The sequence below is a fragment of the Lactuca saligna genome, chromosome 5 (genome assembly GCF_052625555.1).
Source record: "Lactuca saligna cultivar CGN05327 chromosome 5, ASM5262555v1, whole genome shotgun sequence".
NCBI classification, from domain to species: Eukaryota; Viridiplantae; Streptophyta; class Magnoliopsida; order Asterales; family Asteraceae; genus Lactuca; species Lactuca saligna.
Window position 1 is genome coordinate 132842135 of NC_136421.1, and position 13318 is coordinate 132855452.

Genomic DNA, 13318 nt, shown 5'->3' on the forward strand with positions numbered 1-13318 from the left:
AGGAAAGAAGTAGATCCAGAAGAAGGAAAGCCAGCCAAGCAACTATTGTGTTCTTCCAGCAGTTCCTTTGAGGTATAACCCGTTTTCCCCATGATTCTATGCTTAAAACTTCATTTGGGTCTTTCTTGGTCAAGTCCCCAAGCTTGTATGTGCATTATATGTCATATTAAGACGTTTGGCCTTTGGATCTAGGCAAGATTGAACTCCAGGAGCTCAGATCTGTTAGCTTTATGGCCCCATGTTGCTTGTTAGCCCTAGATCTACCCTTTTAAGGCATTTTGAGCCCTAAAATCCATATTGGTGAATATCCACACGTAAAGTTGGAAACTTTACGTGTGATTTGTGTCCTAGAAGTCCAGATCTATGAATGGCATGGACTGAAATCGAGCAAATCGGTGTATTTGGTGGATGCATGGCGGCGACTCGGCGAGTCGTATATGTGACTCGGCGAGTCTGGTCGCGAGTCACCGAATTGGTCCCTTTATGATGTATCGAGTTGAGCCATGAGTCACAGGGGGTGACTCGGTGAGTTGGGAGCTGAACTCACCCATGTTAGGACTCGGCGAGTCAATGCCCTGACTCGGCGAGTCCAAGGCAATCTTCATAGATCAAGAACAGACTCGGCGAGTTGTTCATACAACTCAGCGAGTCTTAGCATAAGTGTTCTTCGGATGAAGATGAACTCGACGAGTTGTTCATACAACTCGGCGAGTAGGATGAAGGAGTTGAATGTCAGTTTAGAAGATGAACTCGTCGAGTCATAGCCTAACTGGACGAGTAGAATCAGGGACCCATGACAATTGTCTGGACAGGGACTTGGCGAGTGGAGATCCACTCGGCGAGTCGGGTCAACTAAAAGTTGACTTCGAATTGACTTAGGGCTAGACCAGGGGTAAAATGGTCTTTTTACCCAAAGGACAGTTAGCAGTGTATGATTAAGTATATTGTGGGAATTACAGTCGAGGAGTTTCCGGAGCAGCAACAGCAGTAGTAGGTGATCAATTCCCACACAGACCAGCAACTATTTCGAGGTGAGTTCCCTTCCAGTAGTAACGGGTCTAAGGCACCAAGGCCGGCCCGTATAGACGAGACGTTAGTATTAGAGTGTGGCCCGAGCCCGTATCTCTTAGTTGAGGTGATTATGATATGTGCCAGTATGATAGAATTATTTACACTTGTCTGTGCGATACTTGTATGATATGAGTTGGCGGTTGAGTGTGGGTGGGGCCCGTATCTCTCCGAGAGTGGAGTGTGGGCTAGGCCCGTATCTCCCAGATAGCGAAGTGTGGGCGGGGCCCGTATCTTCACGAGTGTGGGCGTGGCCCGTATCTCCTAATTGACTATTGTTTGTTATATGCTTGCATGGTATGGGGTATTATGGGGGAGCTCACTAAGCTTTGTGCTTACGGTTTCAGTTTTGGTTTCAGGTACCTCCTCAGCTAGGGGAAAGGAGCCGGCGCGGTAGCAGCATGTCACACACACTCTCCGGTTTCCGCATTTACTAGCTTTTCTGGGATTAATACTCTGATATTCTGATTAGTTGTATGTTTTGGTTTTCAGACATGGTTCAGTTTATATTATGGTTGATCAAATGATGTTTTAGTTATTAATATTTTCTAAAGTAACGTTTATAAACAAAAATTTTTGGATGTGAAAATTGGGTTGTTACAAGTTGGTATCAGAGCCCTAGTTTGAGGGATTCAGACACGTCTTCGGGAGTGTCTGAACTCAAATCGAGGGATTGAAAGATTTTCTAAAGGAAAATGTTCTCTAAAATTTAGAAAAGAGTCTTAAGAAAGAGCGAGGTGTGTGACGCGCGCGACCGGCCGAGCTCAAGTAAGTATTCCCCATAGTACCCATACAAGTTTATGTTATGTTTATCAGCTTTCGTAGAACCGCATGCTAGAATAAGACTAAGGAGCTAGGAGTGATGCCTTATGTGCCTACTATTTGTGTTTCATTTGTATGAGAAATTGCATGCTAGTTATTAAGTAGACAGTAAGTAGCATAGCCTGATTAGGTTATGCCTGGTAGTATGAGTTTAGCACTATATGCTAGCTCAGTTCCTGAAAGTGGATAGAGTTAATTGAGATTGTTACCCTTGTCTGAATGTTGCTTGCTTCGTGCTTCGTGGGACTCTGCATAATGGGAGTTAGCCATTAGGCGAATGCGTCACGTCACATGTAATCAGGATTGGATAATCTTAGAGTGCTGAATTTGATCCTACTGTGCAGCTCTTGTTTGAGTCCAACCGTTGTAAGGACGAGTCTGGTACTCGAAGGATTATCTGAGCCTCGTCACATGTGATGGTATTCGGGTAATGGCCAATTGGCATTACAATGAGGCCTGCAGCAGCTGAGGACTAGTTAGAGTAGAATTAGAGATCTCCCTAGGGCAAGCCTAGGATGAGTATAACTGTGATCAGCAGTAGTGAAGGGGATCTGGTGGAGTCGAGGCATTCCTTGGAGAAGGTACGGATAGATGTGGAAGGTAGTATGGGCCCGTACTACTAAAAGCAGAGGATCCGTACCCGAACCAAGGAAGGCCAAGATAAGACCAGGGAACCTGTAAGTAGTTGTGATCCCTCAGAAAGTAGCAGTATCACTAATGATTATTGTGGTGTATTGCAGAATGGTGGTACTTCGATCGAGACTGGCAGATGGCGGTTCAGGAGAGGGATCAGGTTCGGGATCAGGCTCCAAGTCGATTGATGAGAGGCTACGTGAGTTCATCACGTCAGAGATCACCAGGGGCATCCTTGAGTCGACCCCCATTCTCTTTGGGTCGATCAAGGAAGGGATCATGGAGTTGATGGAGGATTGCCTACGGGCATTCAGGAGCGATATGGCCTCTAGCCAGTCAGGATCTCGCACACTGTCCTTCAAGGACTTCAGGGGAAGTGGTGCGCCGGATTTCCATGGGGTGAAGGACCCCATTGTCGCCAGGTGATGGATTGCAGATATCGAGTCTACCCAGTTGACTAGCTTCTGCCCCGAGGGGTCGAAGGTGAGATACGCAGCAGGGTGTTTACGGGACCGAGCCCGGGATTGGTGGGAGTCAGTGGGTGACTCGTTGGGAGCCTCAGCTATCGAGGCAATGACCTGGTCGGACTTTGTGACCAGGTTCAGGGCAGAGTTTGCACCGGCGGTCGAGCTTCAGCAGCTGGCCAGGGAGTTTCTAGACATGAGGCAGACGACGGAGACTGTGGCGGAGATCACCGCCAAGTTCCGGGAGAGGGCTTTATTGGTGCCCCAGTATGCTGGTGACGAGGACATGAGGAGGACTCGTTACCATGATATGCTACGAGCTGACATCCGGGAGCATGTTAGCTTTTCGGCTTGCCCTACCCTGGACTCCATGATTGCCAGGGCTAGGGAAAGGGAGATAGATTTGGAGCACATCCGGAAACGGAAACTAGAGGATGGTCAGGCATGAGGGGCTTCGGGGAAGAAGCCCAAGGGATCAGATGGTAGGCCGAAAGGTCAGTCAGGATCGAGCCGCTGCGGGAAATGCGGCAGGACGCACGTGGGGGTATGTAGGATGGGATCAGGAGGCTGCTACAAGTGCAGCAAGACAAGGCACTTTAGCAGGGATTGTACTGATCCAGTTTCAACTATTCAGACATCCGAGTTGCTGTGTTTTCACTGCAACCAGAGGGGCCACAAGAAGGCCAATTGCCCCCAGTTGACAGTTGCAGCGCCAGTGAAGGCGCCAGCTCCAGCGACCCTGCGGATCACGGATGGTCGGCAGGGCAAGGCAGAGGCTCCAGTGGTGAGGAGTCGGGCATTTCAGTTGACTGTCGAGGAGGCACGCGCCGCACCCGATGTGGTGACGGGTATGATTCTTCCCCTCTATCTTTTTTTTTTTACATGATGATGTTATGTTATTGATATGTGCTCTATATGTATATGTATGCATTAGGATCGTTCCATGTGAACGGCCTCCCAGTTCAAGTGTTATTTGATGCAGGAGCATCCCGATCATTCGTTTCCCTTGCACTTAGCAAGAAGTTTCATGAGCCATCGGGCGAGTTAGATTGCCCTTTAGAAGTGGAGATCACTGACGATCGATCGGTGCGAGCATCGATGATATTCCGAGATTGTGTGCTGCGTTTGTTCGAGGAGCGCTATTTGGTAGATTTGGTTCCCATTCTGTTGCATGGGAACAAGGTGATTATAGGCATGGATTGGCTGAGCCCCAATGGGGCGGTGATAGATTACGCGCAGCAGCTAGTACGGGTCAGGACCCCAAGCGGGGGAGAGCTAGTGATTCATGGAGAGAGGCCTCAGCGTGGACCCACTGTATGTTCAGCTGGGAGGGCTAGGCGCTACCTCCAGCAGGGATGCGCAGGATATATCGCATATGTGATGAATATCCGGGAGGCGGGTAAGGGGACAGTGAGCGAGGTTCTGGTGGTTCGAGACTTTGCAGATGTTTTCCCGGAGGAGCTTCCTGGGATATCTCCAGAGTGAAAGGTGGAGTTCAGGATTGACCTTGTCCTTGGCGCGGCTCCGATAGCCAAGGCGCCGTATCGATTGGCCCCTCCCGAGATGCAGGAGTTGTCGACGCAGCTGCAGGAGGTGCTAGACAAGGGATTTATTCGTCCGAGCAGTTCACCCTGGGGAGCCCCGATTCTGTTTGTAAGGAAGAAGGACGGGTCGCATCGGATGTGTATAGATTATCGGGAGCTGAACAAGGTAACGGTGAAGAACCGTTACCCACTTCCGAGGATTGATGACCTATTTGACCAGCTTCAGGGGGCATCTTGGTTCTCCAAGATCAATTTGCGTTCGGGTTATCATCAGATGAGGGTCAGGGAGGAGGATATGCAGAAGACCGCGTTTCGAACGCGCTATGGTCATTACGAGTTCGTGGTGATGCCGTTTGGGCTCACCAATGCTCCTGCCGCGTTCATGGACCTCATGAACCGCGTATGCAGACCGATGCTGGATCGGTCTGTGATAGTCTTTATCGATGATATCTTGGTTTATTCCAAGACTCGGGAGGAACACGAGGAGCATCTGAGAGAGGTATTGGAGACCCTGAGGAGGGAGAGCTTGTATGCCAAGTTCTCCAAGTGTGAGTTTTGGTTGCGCGAAGTGCAATTTCTTGGACACCTCGTCAACCAGAACGGGATTCTGGTTGATCTGGCCAAGGTCGAGGCCGTGATGAGATGGGAGGTCCCGAAGTCTACATCTGAGATTCGGAGTTTCCTGGGATTGGCGGGCTACTATCGGAGATTTATCTAGGATTTTTCCAAGATAGTCGTACCCCTGACACGGCTGACGAAGAAAGCTGTGGTCTTTCGGTGGGGACCCGAGCAGCAGGCTGCATTTGAGACGCTGAGACAGAGATTGTGTGAGGCGCCGATCTTGGCCCTGCCAGAGGGCGTAGAGGATTTTGTGGTCTATTGTGATGCGTCCGTTTCTGGGTTGGGCGCGGTACTGATGCAGAGGGGGCATGTCATTGCCTACGCTTCAAGGCAGCTCAAGCCTCACGAGGCGAACTACCCGACGCACGATTTGGAGTTGGGGGCGGTGGTCTTTGCTCTCAAGATTTAGCGACATTACCTCTACGGGGTTCGGTGTACCATCTACATGGACCACAAGAGTTTGAGGTACCTCATGGACCAGCCGAATCTGAACATGAGGCAGTGTTGGTGGTTGGTGTGGTGAAGGATTATGATTGCGAGATCCTTTACCACCCGGGGAAGGCCAATGTGGTGGCCGATGCGCTTAGCCGCAAGGCGGCGCCGATCAGGGACGTCTGCTTGAGGATGACCGTGGTGACTCCCCTGTTGGAGCAGATTCGGGAGGCTCAACAGGAGGCTATCAAGGAGGAGCATCGGAAGAGAGAACGCGTGGTGGGTCAGGTTTCCTCCTTTGATTATGATAGCCGAGGACTATTGATACTACACCGTAGGGTGTGGGTGCCGTATCACGGAGGCGTGCGCCATATTTTGATGGAGGAGGCGCACAAGTCCCGATTCTCTATTCATCCCGGGGCGACGAAGATGTATAGGGATCTTCTTTCGGATTACTGGTGGCCCTGCATGAAGCGGGATGTGGCATGGTACATCGAGCGGTGTTTGACCTGCAGGAAGGTCAAGGCCGAACATCAGAGACCGCATGGAAAGATGCAGCCGTTGGATACTCCACTGTGGAAATGGGAAGATATCACGATGGATTTTATCACGAAGCTTCCCAGGACCGCACGTGGAGTGGATTCGATTTGGGTCATCGTGGATAGATTGACCAAGAGTGCTCACTTTATTCCGATTCAGGAGAGCATATCGGCCGAAAAATTGGCCGACATCTATATCAGGGAGATTGTGGCACAACATGGGGTGCCAGTATCAGTGATCTCGGACAGGGATGTGCGTTTTACTTCCAGATTTTGGAAGATATTCCATGACGAGTTGGGCACTCGTCTGCATTTTAGCACCGCCTTTCACCTACAGACGGATGGCCAGAGCGAGCGGACCATCCAGACTCTGGAGGATATGCTGCGGGCGTGCGTGCTAGACTTTGGTGGTAGCTGGGATACCTATCTTCCCCTGGCCGAGTTCTCCTACAACAACAGCTACCACGCGAGTATCGACTGCCCTCCCTTCGAGATGCTGTACGGACGGAGGTGTAGGACCCCGATATGCTGGGGTGAAGTTGGCCAGAGGGTCATGGGGAGCACCGAAGTGGTGCTCAAGACGACCGAGAGGATCCAGCAGGTCCGGAGCAGGCTTCAGACTGCTCAGAGTCAGCAGAAAAGTTATGCCAACAAGTGTCGATCTGATTTGGAGTTCCAAGTCGGGGATATGGTTCTCCTGAAGGTGTCGCCTTGGAAAGGCGTCATTCGATTCAGGAAGCGGGGCAAGTTGGGCCCGCGATTCATCGGACTGTTCAAGGTCGTAGCCCGGGTGGGCAGGGTGGCGTACAGGTTGGATCTGCCAGCCGAGCTCAGCCAGACCCACAGCACTTTCCATGTTTCTCAGTTGCGGAAGTGCTTAGTGGATGATTCAGTAGTAGTGCCTTTGGAGGATATTCAGGTTGATGACAGCCTGAATTACATTGAGCACCCAGTCGCAATCCTCGACAGGAAGTCGAGGGATTTAAGGAACAAGAGAGTGGAATTAGTGAAGGTACAGTGGCAGCACCGCAAGGGTTCGGAATGGGCTTGGGAGCCTATGGACGAGATGATGGAGCATTACCCCGAGCTGTTTCAGGATCGAGCAGCAGACTTCGAGGACGAAGTCTAAAATAAGTGGGGGACATTTGTAGCACCTGGTTTCTGGTATGTCAATCTTATTCGAACATTTCCCATTTTTAGCCTTGGACTCGGCGAGTCATGGGTCCGACTCGCCGAGTAGAGACGCGACCCAGGTCAAGTTTTAAGTTGGCGACTCAGCGAGTCCATATCCTAGACTCGGCGAATCGCCGCTGTTGGATGAAACCCTAAGTTTTAGGGGTTTGCTCCCTATTTAAACGACTTAACTGCCCCAAGCCAGCCCCCATTCACCCTTAGAGCCCTGTATACCTCGTCCTAAGCCATTCCTTGAGAGTTTGAGACTTTTGTGGGTGTTTTTGAAGGTTTTGAAGGAGGAAAGAAGTAGATCCAGAAGAAGGAAAGCCAACCAAGCAACTATTGTGTTCTTCCAGCAGTTCCTTTGAGGTATAACCCGTTTTCCCCATGATTCTATGCTTAAAACTTCATTTGGGTCTTTCTTGGTCAAGTCTCCAAGCTTGTATGTGCATTATATGTCATATTAAGACGTTTGGCCTCTGGATCTAGGCAAGATTGAACTCTAGGAGCTCAGATCTGTTAGCTTTATGGCCCCATGTTGCTTGTTAGCCTTAGATCTACCCTTTTAAGGCATTTTGAGCCCTAAAATCCATATTGGTGAATATCCACACGTAAAGTTGGAAACTTTACGTGTGATTTGTGTCCTAGAAGTCCAGATCTATAAATGGCATGGACTGAAATCGAGCAAATCGGTGTATTTGGTGGATGCATGGCGGCGACTCGGCGAGTCGTATATGTGACTCGGCGAGTCTGGTCGCAAGTCACTGAATTGGTCCCTTTATGATGTAACGAGTTGAGCCGTGAGTCACAGGGGGTGACTCGGTGAGTTGGGAGCTAAACTCACCCATGTTAGGACTCGGCAAATCAATGCCCTGACTCAGCAAGTCCAAGGCAATCTTCATAGATCAAGAACAGACTCGGCGAGTTGTTCATACAACTCGGCGAGTCTTAGCATAAGTGTTCTTCGGATGAAGATGAACTCGACGAGTTGTTCATACAACTCGGCGAGTAGGATGAAGGAGTTGAATGTCAGTTTAGAAGATGAACTCGTCGAGTCATAGCCTAACTCGACGAGTAGAATTAGGGACCCATGACAATTGTCTGGACAGGGACTCGGCGAGTGGAGATCCACTCGGAAAATCGGGTCAACTAAAAGTTGACTTCGAATTGACTTAGGGCTAGACCAGGGGTAAAATGGTCTTTTTACCCAAAGGACAGTTAGCAGTGTATGATTAAGTATATTGTGGGAATTACAGTCGAGGAGTTTCCGGAGCAGCAACAGCAGTAGTAGGTGATCAATTCCCACCACAGACCAGCAACTATTTCGAGGTGAGTTCCCTTCCAGTAGTAACGGGTCTAAGGCACCAAGGCCGGCCCATATAGACGAGAAGTTAGTATTAGAGTGTGGGCCGAGCCCGTATCTCTTAGTTGAGTTGATTATGATATGTGCCAGTATGATAGAATTATTTACACTTGTTGTCTGTGCGATACTTGTATGATATGAGTTGGCGGTTGAGTGTGGGCGGGGCCCGTATCTTCGAGAGTGGAGTGTGGGCTAGGCCCGTATCTCCCAGATAGCGAAGTGTGGGTGGGGCCCGTATCTTCACAAGTGTGGGCGTGGCCCGTATCTCTCAGAAAGCGAAGTGTGGGCGGGGCCCGTATCTTCACGAGTGTGGGCGTGGCCCGTATCTCCTAATTGAATGTTGTTTGTTATATGCTTGCATGGTATGGGGTATTATGGGGGAGCTCACTAAGCTTTGTGGTTACGGTTTCGGTTTTGGTTTCGAGTACCTCCTCAGCTAGGGGAAAGGAGCCGGCGCGGTAGCAGCATGTCACGCACACACTCTCCGGTTTCCGCATTTACTAGCTTTTCTGGGATTAATACTCTGATATTCTGTTTAGTTGTATGTTTTGGTTTTCAGACATGGTTCAGTTTATATTATGGTTGATCAAATGACGTTTTAGTTATTAATATTTTCTAAAGTAACGTTTTTAAACAAAAATTTTTGGATGTGAAAATTGGGTTGTTACACAAAGTGTTTTCCAAGCTTTAGGGTCGTTATACTTACTTAATTAGTGTTATAATCACTAATTAGATGCATACATATGTCTTTATATGTTAATAGGATCATTGTGTGTGTTCAAGTCTCCACTTGACACTTAGCACCTTGTCCAACACTTCCATGCAAACCACTCACTACAGGTGAGTTCATACCCCTTATTCAACCTTTTAAATGATTTTAAATACTTTTATGAGGGCGGGGGGTACAAGTTGAATATCATAGTTATTATATCAATCACATGTGATTAATAACTATCAAACATATGGATTTACTATACTTTCAACTGTTTTACCAAACAAATGACTTCAAATTGCTTATAAAACTATTTTACATGTTAGACTTATTATTAAACTCACTTTTATGTATCAAACCTTGTTAGAAATAAGTTCTTTCAGGATTGAGTGATTCTAATCAAGTTAATAAATAATAACGTAATAAAGAACACGAGAATTGCACCGAATATGTCGAATGATTATAACTTCAACACCTCAGATGAGCTCGACGAAGAACTTCAACTGTAGAGGAGTTTAGGGTTACAATGATAAACGTAATGAACGACAACTTCATATTATGCATACATGCATGCATATTTATATCAAAACCCTATTAGCTAATCTAGATAACTATCAAATTATTCTAGATAACCACGGATGGACAGGCCCAATCCGGGTACAAAACTTATGGCCCAAGACGCAACACAAATGGATTCAACAATCTCCCCCTTTGCATCTTTGGATCCGAAACTTCATTCTCTTTTAACAACAGTAGCCTTCTTCACAGTCTTGAAGACCTTTGGTATGCTAGCTAACAGATAATGGCGAAATGTAATGTACTACCGAAGCATGTCAGTGAAATTATTCTTATCAGCCTCTGAATTCTGCTTGCATCGATGTATGATGTTAATGATATGCTCCAAGCAGTCTGTTGAAAAGAGATGTTTATCAACTAGAGAAAACAGAAACCTGTGAGCTTCACCCTTCGTGAACATGACAGTAAGATGTGTTGAATCTATCTGTCCCATTTTCATCTTGTTCACATCACCAGGTTTTAGTGTAGTCTTTACAGTCGGCTTCTTATTCATCACCTTAGCTATCTCCTGATCCATAGTAGCAACTTTATGGATGTAGGAGGCCAACATTCTTTTCAAATGTTCTAATATAGGCTTATATTCATTAGGACCAGAGAGCAGAATGTTGAACAGCAGAATCCAATCTTGTGGATTGAGATTGGGAAGATCTGCTAGAGAGATGATTGACACCGTGTTTGCTGAACCACAAGTGATCTTGAATTCGACGTTTACAAATTTCCCAACAGGCAAAGGTTTAAGTACCTTGACTGAAATGATATTCTGTGCGCTCCAAGTTAGATAATGCGGTTGACCATACATCAAGTAGAAGTCTATCAATTCTCTGTCAAACTTCGGATGAGGAAAAGGAACCTCAGCAGTTGCCTCAAAGCAATGAAATGTAAAAGCTTTTCTGGTAATCGACATATCGAACTGCGAGTCCTTAGAGTTATCACAGTCAAACAAAGCAACTGGTTCCAACCAATAGACAGAAGGAAACTCAATCGCCTGATTGATAAGTGTCTCTCTTGTCCACTCGGGAAACAAAGCCTTCTTGCATTTCAAGGTATCTTCTTCTTCTTTGATTCTCCTTTCCCCCTCTTCAGCTTCCTTAGCAATTTTCATAATCTCATCCAACTCTCTGTCTCTTTTCTTTCGTTTGAGAGCTTCAGCTATGGTTTCTTCGGTATCACTTTCACTTTCATCAATGGTCTCCATTGGCTTCACTTTAGAACCAGAACCTGAAGCCACATTAGCCTTCAGTTCTGTTATGACTTTCAGTTGAACACCTTCTACTTTCACAGTTACTCTCGGTTGAACAACACGAGCACTACTCTCTCCCCCTTGTTTTGGAGATACAACCCCCTCCGAAACACCCTTCATTTCACTCAGTATCGCAAGGGTAGGAAGGAGTTTGGATGTGAGATGATTGCGAATGGTAAGAGTCAAAATAGGATCATGAGCTTCAAGCAAATTTGTCAACAAATCCTTCACTTCACCTGCACAGCTTTTATACACGGTCCATTGAGTTTTCAACAAAGAGATTTCTTTTTCAGCTTGGGCTAGCTACACCTTTTGAACATCAATAGTGGCTCTGTGTTTGGCCAGATCCTCCTTCAATGCACTTTCGGTTTCCATATTAGCATGAAGAGCATCAAAATGAGAATCCATTGATTGTAAGAAAGAAGTGGTCTCGGTTTGGAGTGATGAGCATACAACTTTAAACTTAGTGCTTGCATTGTGAAGGGACTTAGAAAAGGAGTCCACCGAGGGTTGTACCTTAGCTGCATTGGCTTCAGCATGAGCTTTCAACGAATCAAGAAAAATATGAGTTGTGTGAACAACCTCAGTAACCTCTGCTGTGGCCTTTTTACAAGTAGAGGTAGACTCATCAACTGCCTTAGTAGACTCATTAATGGCCTTTGTATATTGCTCTATGGTAGTCTCCAAAAAGGCTTTAAGAACCACACTACCATAAGATTTGCTATCTTTGAGCAATCGATCTAACTTGTCATTATTGCCCTGTAAATGTTGACTTGTAACAGGAGCATGAGCATCATCATCAGTTGGAAGCCTGTAAGGACTGAAGTAGATGGAGTCAAATTCCTGATCTTCTCCCCCTAGAGTAGCACTAGAATCAGTTGAATTGGTTGGTGAATGAGGTTTGGTGATGATAGGAATTTCCGTTGCAGTAGTAGCCCACGTATCAGATACGTTGACTTCCACTGTGGGTTCAAGAATGGTAGTGGTTGTTGATTCTGTAATGATTGGAGATAATAAAGGAATTGTGGAAAAAGGAACATAAGTAATGGGAGGTAGGGGTGGTAATGTTGTTTCTTGAGTTTTGACGGGTGGAGTAACAATAGGAACAGAAAGAGGAGTGGTCTGTTTCGATGATGGGGGTGGAGTTGGAATTCGGTTGTGATTGGGAGATTCTGTTGGAGTAGGAGAACAGGGAGGAGTATTCTATCTAGGTGAATCATGATGAACCCCTTCTTCCGTATTCTCCTCATCGTCATGTTCTGAGCTTGGAGGAGTGGGACTCTTAGTCCTGCGATCCATCTTCTTTATCTTCTTTTTCTTTTGCTGAGAAGAATCCCCTTCATCAGATTTACGTTTAGTTGACTTGGAGGATTTAGATTTTCGCTCCTCTTTTGGTTCTTTCTTGGAAATCTGCTTCCCTCTGTTGTTAGGTTTATCCAACATATCCACTGCGGCCTTCTGCTCTGGAGAAAGTACTCTCGGTCCTTTAGGAGGAAGTTTCCTATAATCAGCCATAACATTGCTCTGTTGTGCAACACATCGATACATAATTTCAGGAATGGATCCATTATGAGAAAACTTTAGTGGATCCGAAAGAATGATCTTCTTTGTGCGGAAAGTGGCGATAGAAGCAAGTAGAGCATCCTTCATAACTAGAATCTCTAAAGAATTGATAGCTTTCCTTGTAATCAGAGTCCAAAATCATCCACAAGAGACTTCAGAATGCCTCATCGATGTATGGAGGCTCTGCACCACCTGAGACCAGATTATTGAACCATAATCAAGATTGATTCCGTTGTAAAGTCCGTAAAGAATGGTGAGGAAAGCCTTGCTGGTACCGTCTGAACCACCACTTCGTTCTGCTAAACCCTTAATCAGTAGAGTGAGCAGGCCATTCCACTGAAACGGTAAACAAGATTTCTTTACTTTGGTAATTGTAGTGAGCACATCAGTATATCCCATCTCGTACATCATCGAGAATAGCTGATTCATTGTGATAAAGTCCGGTGAGATGATAGAGGAATCAATAGCAAGATTCAAAATCAAACAAAACTTCACCTTTGAAACCGATGCCTTCTTATCGTGGATGACAAAGTAGATGCGTTCTTTGTTTTTGTCATAAGTCGTTGTA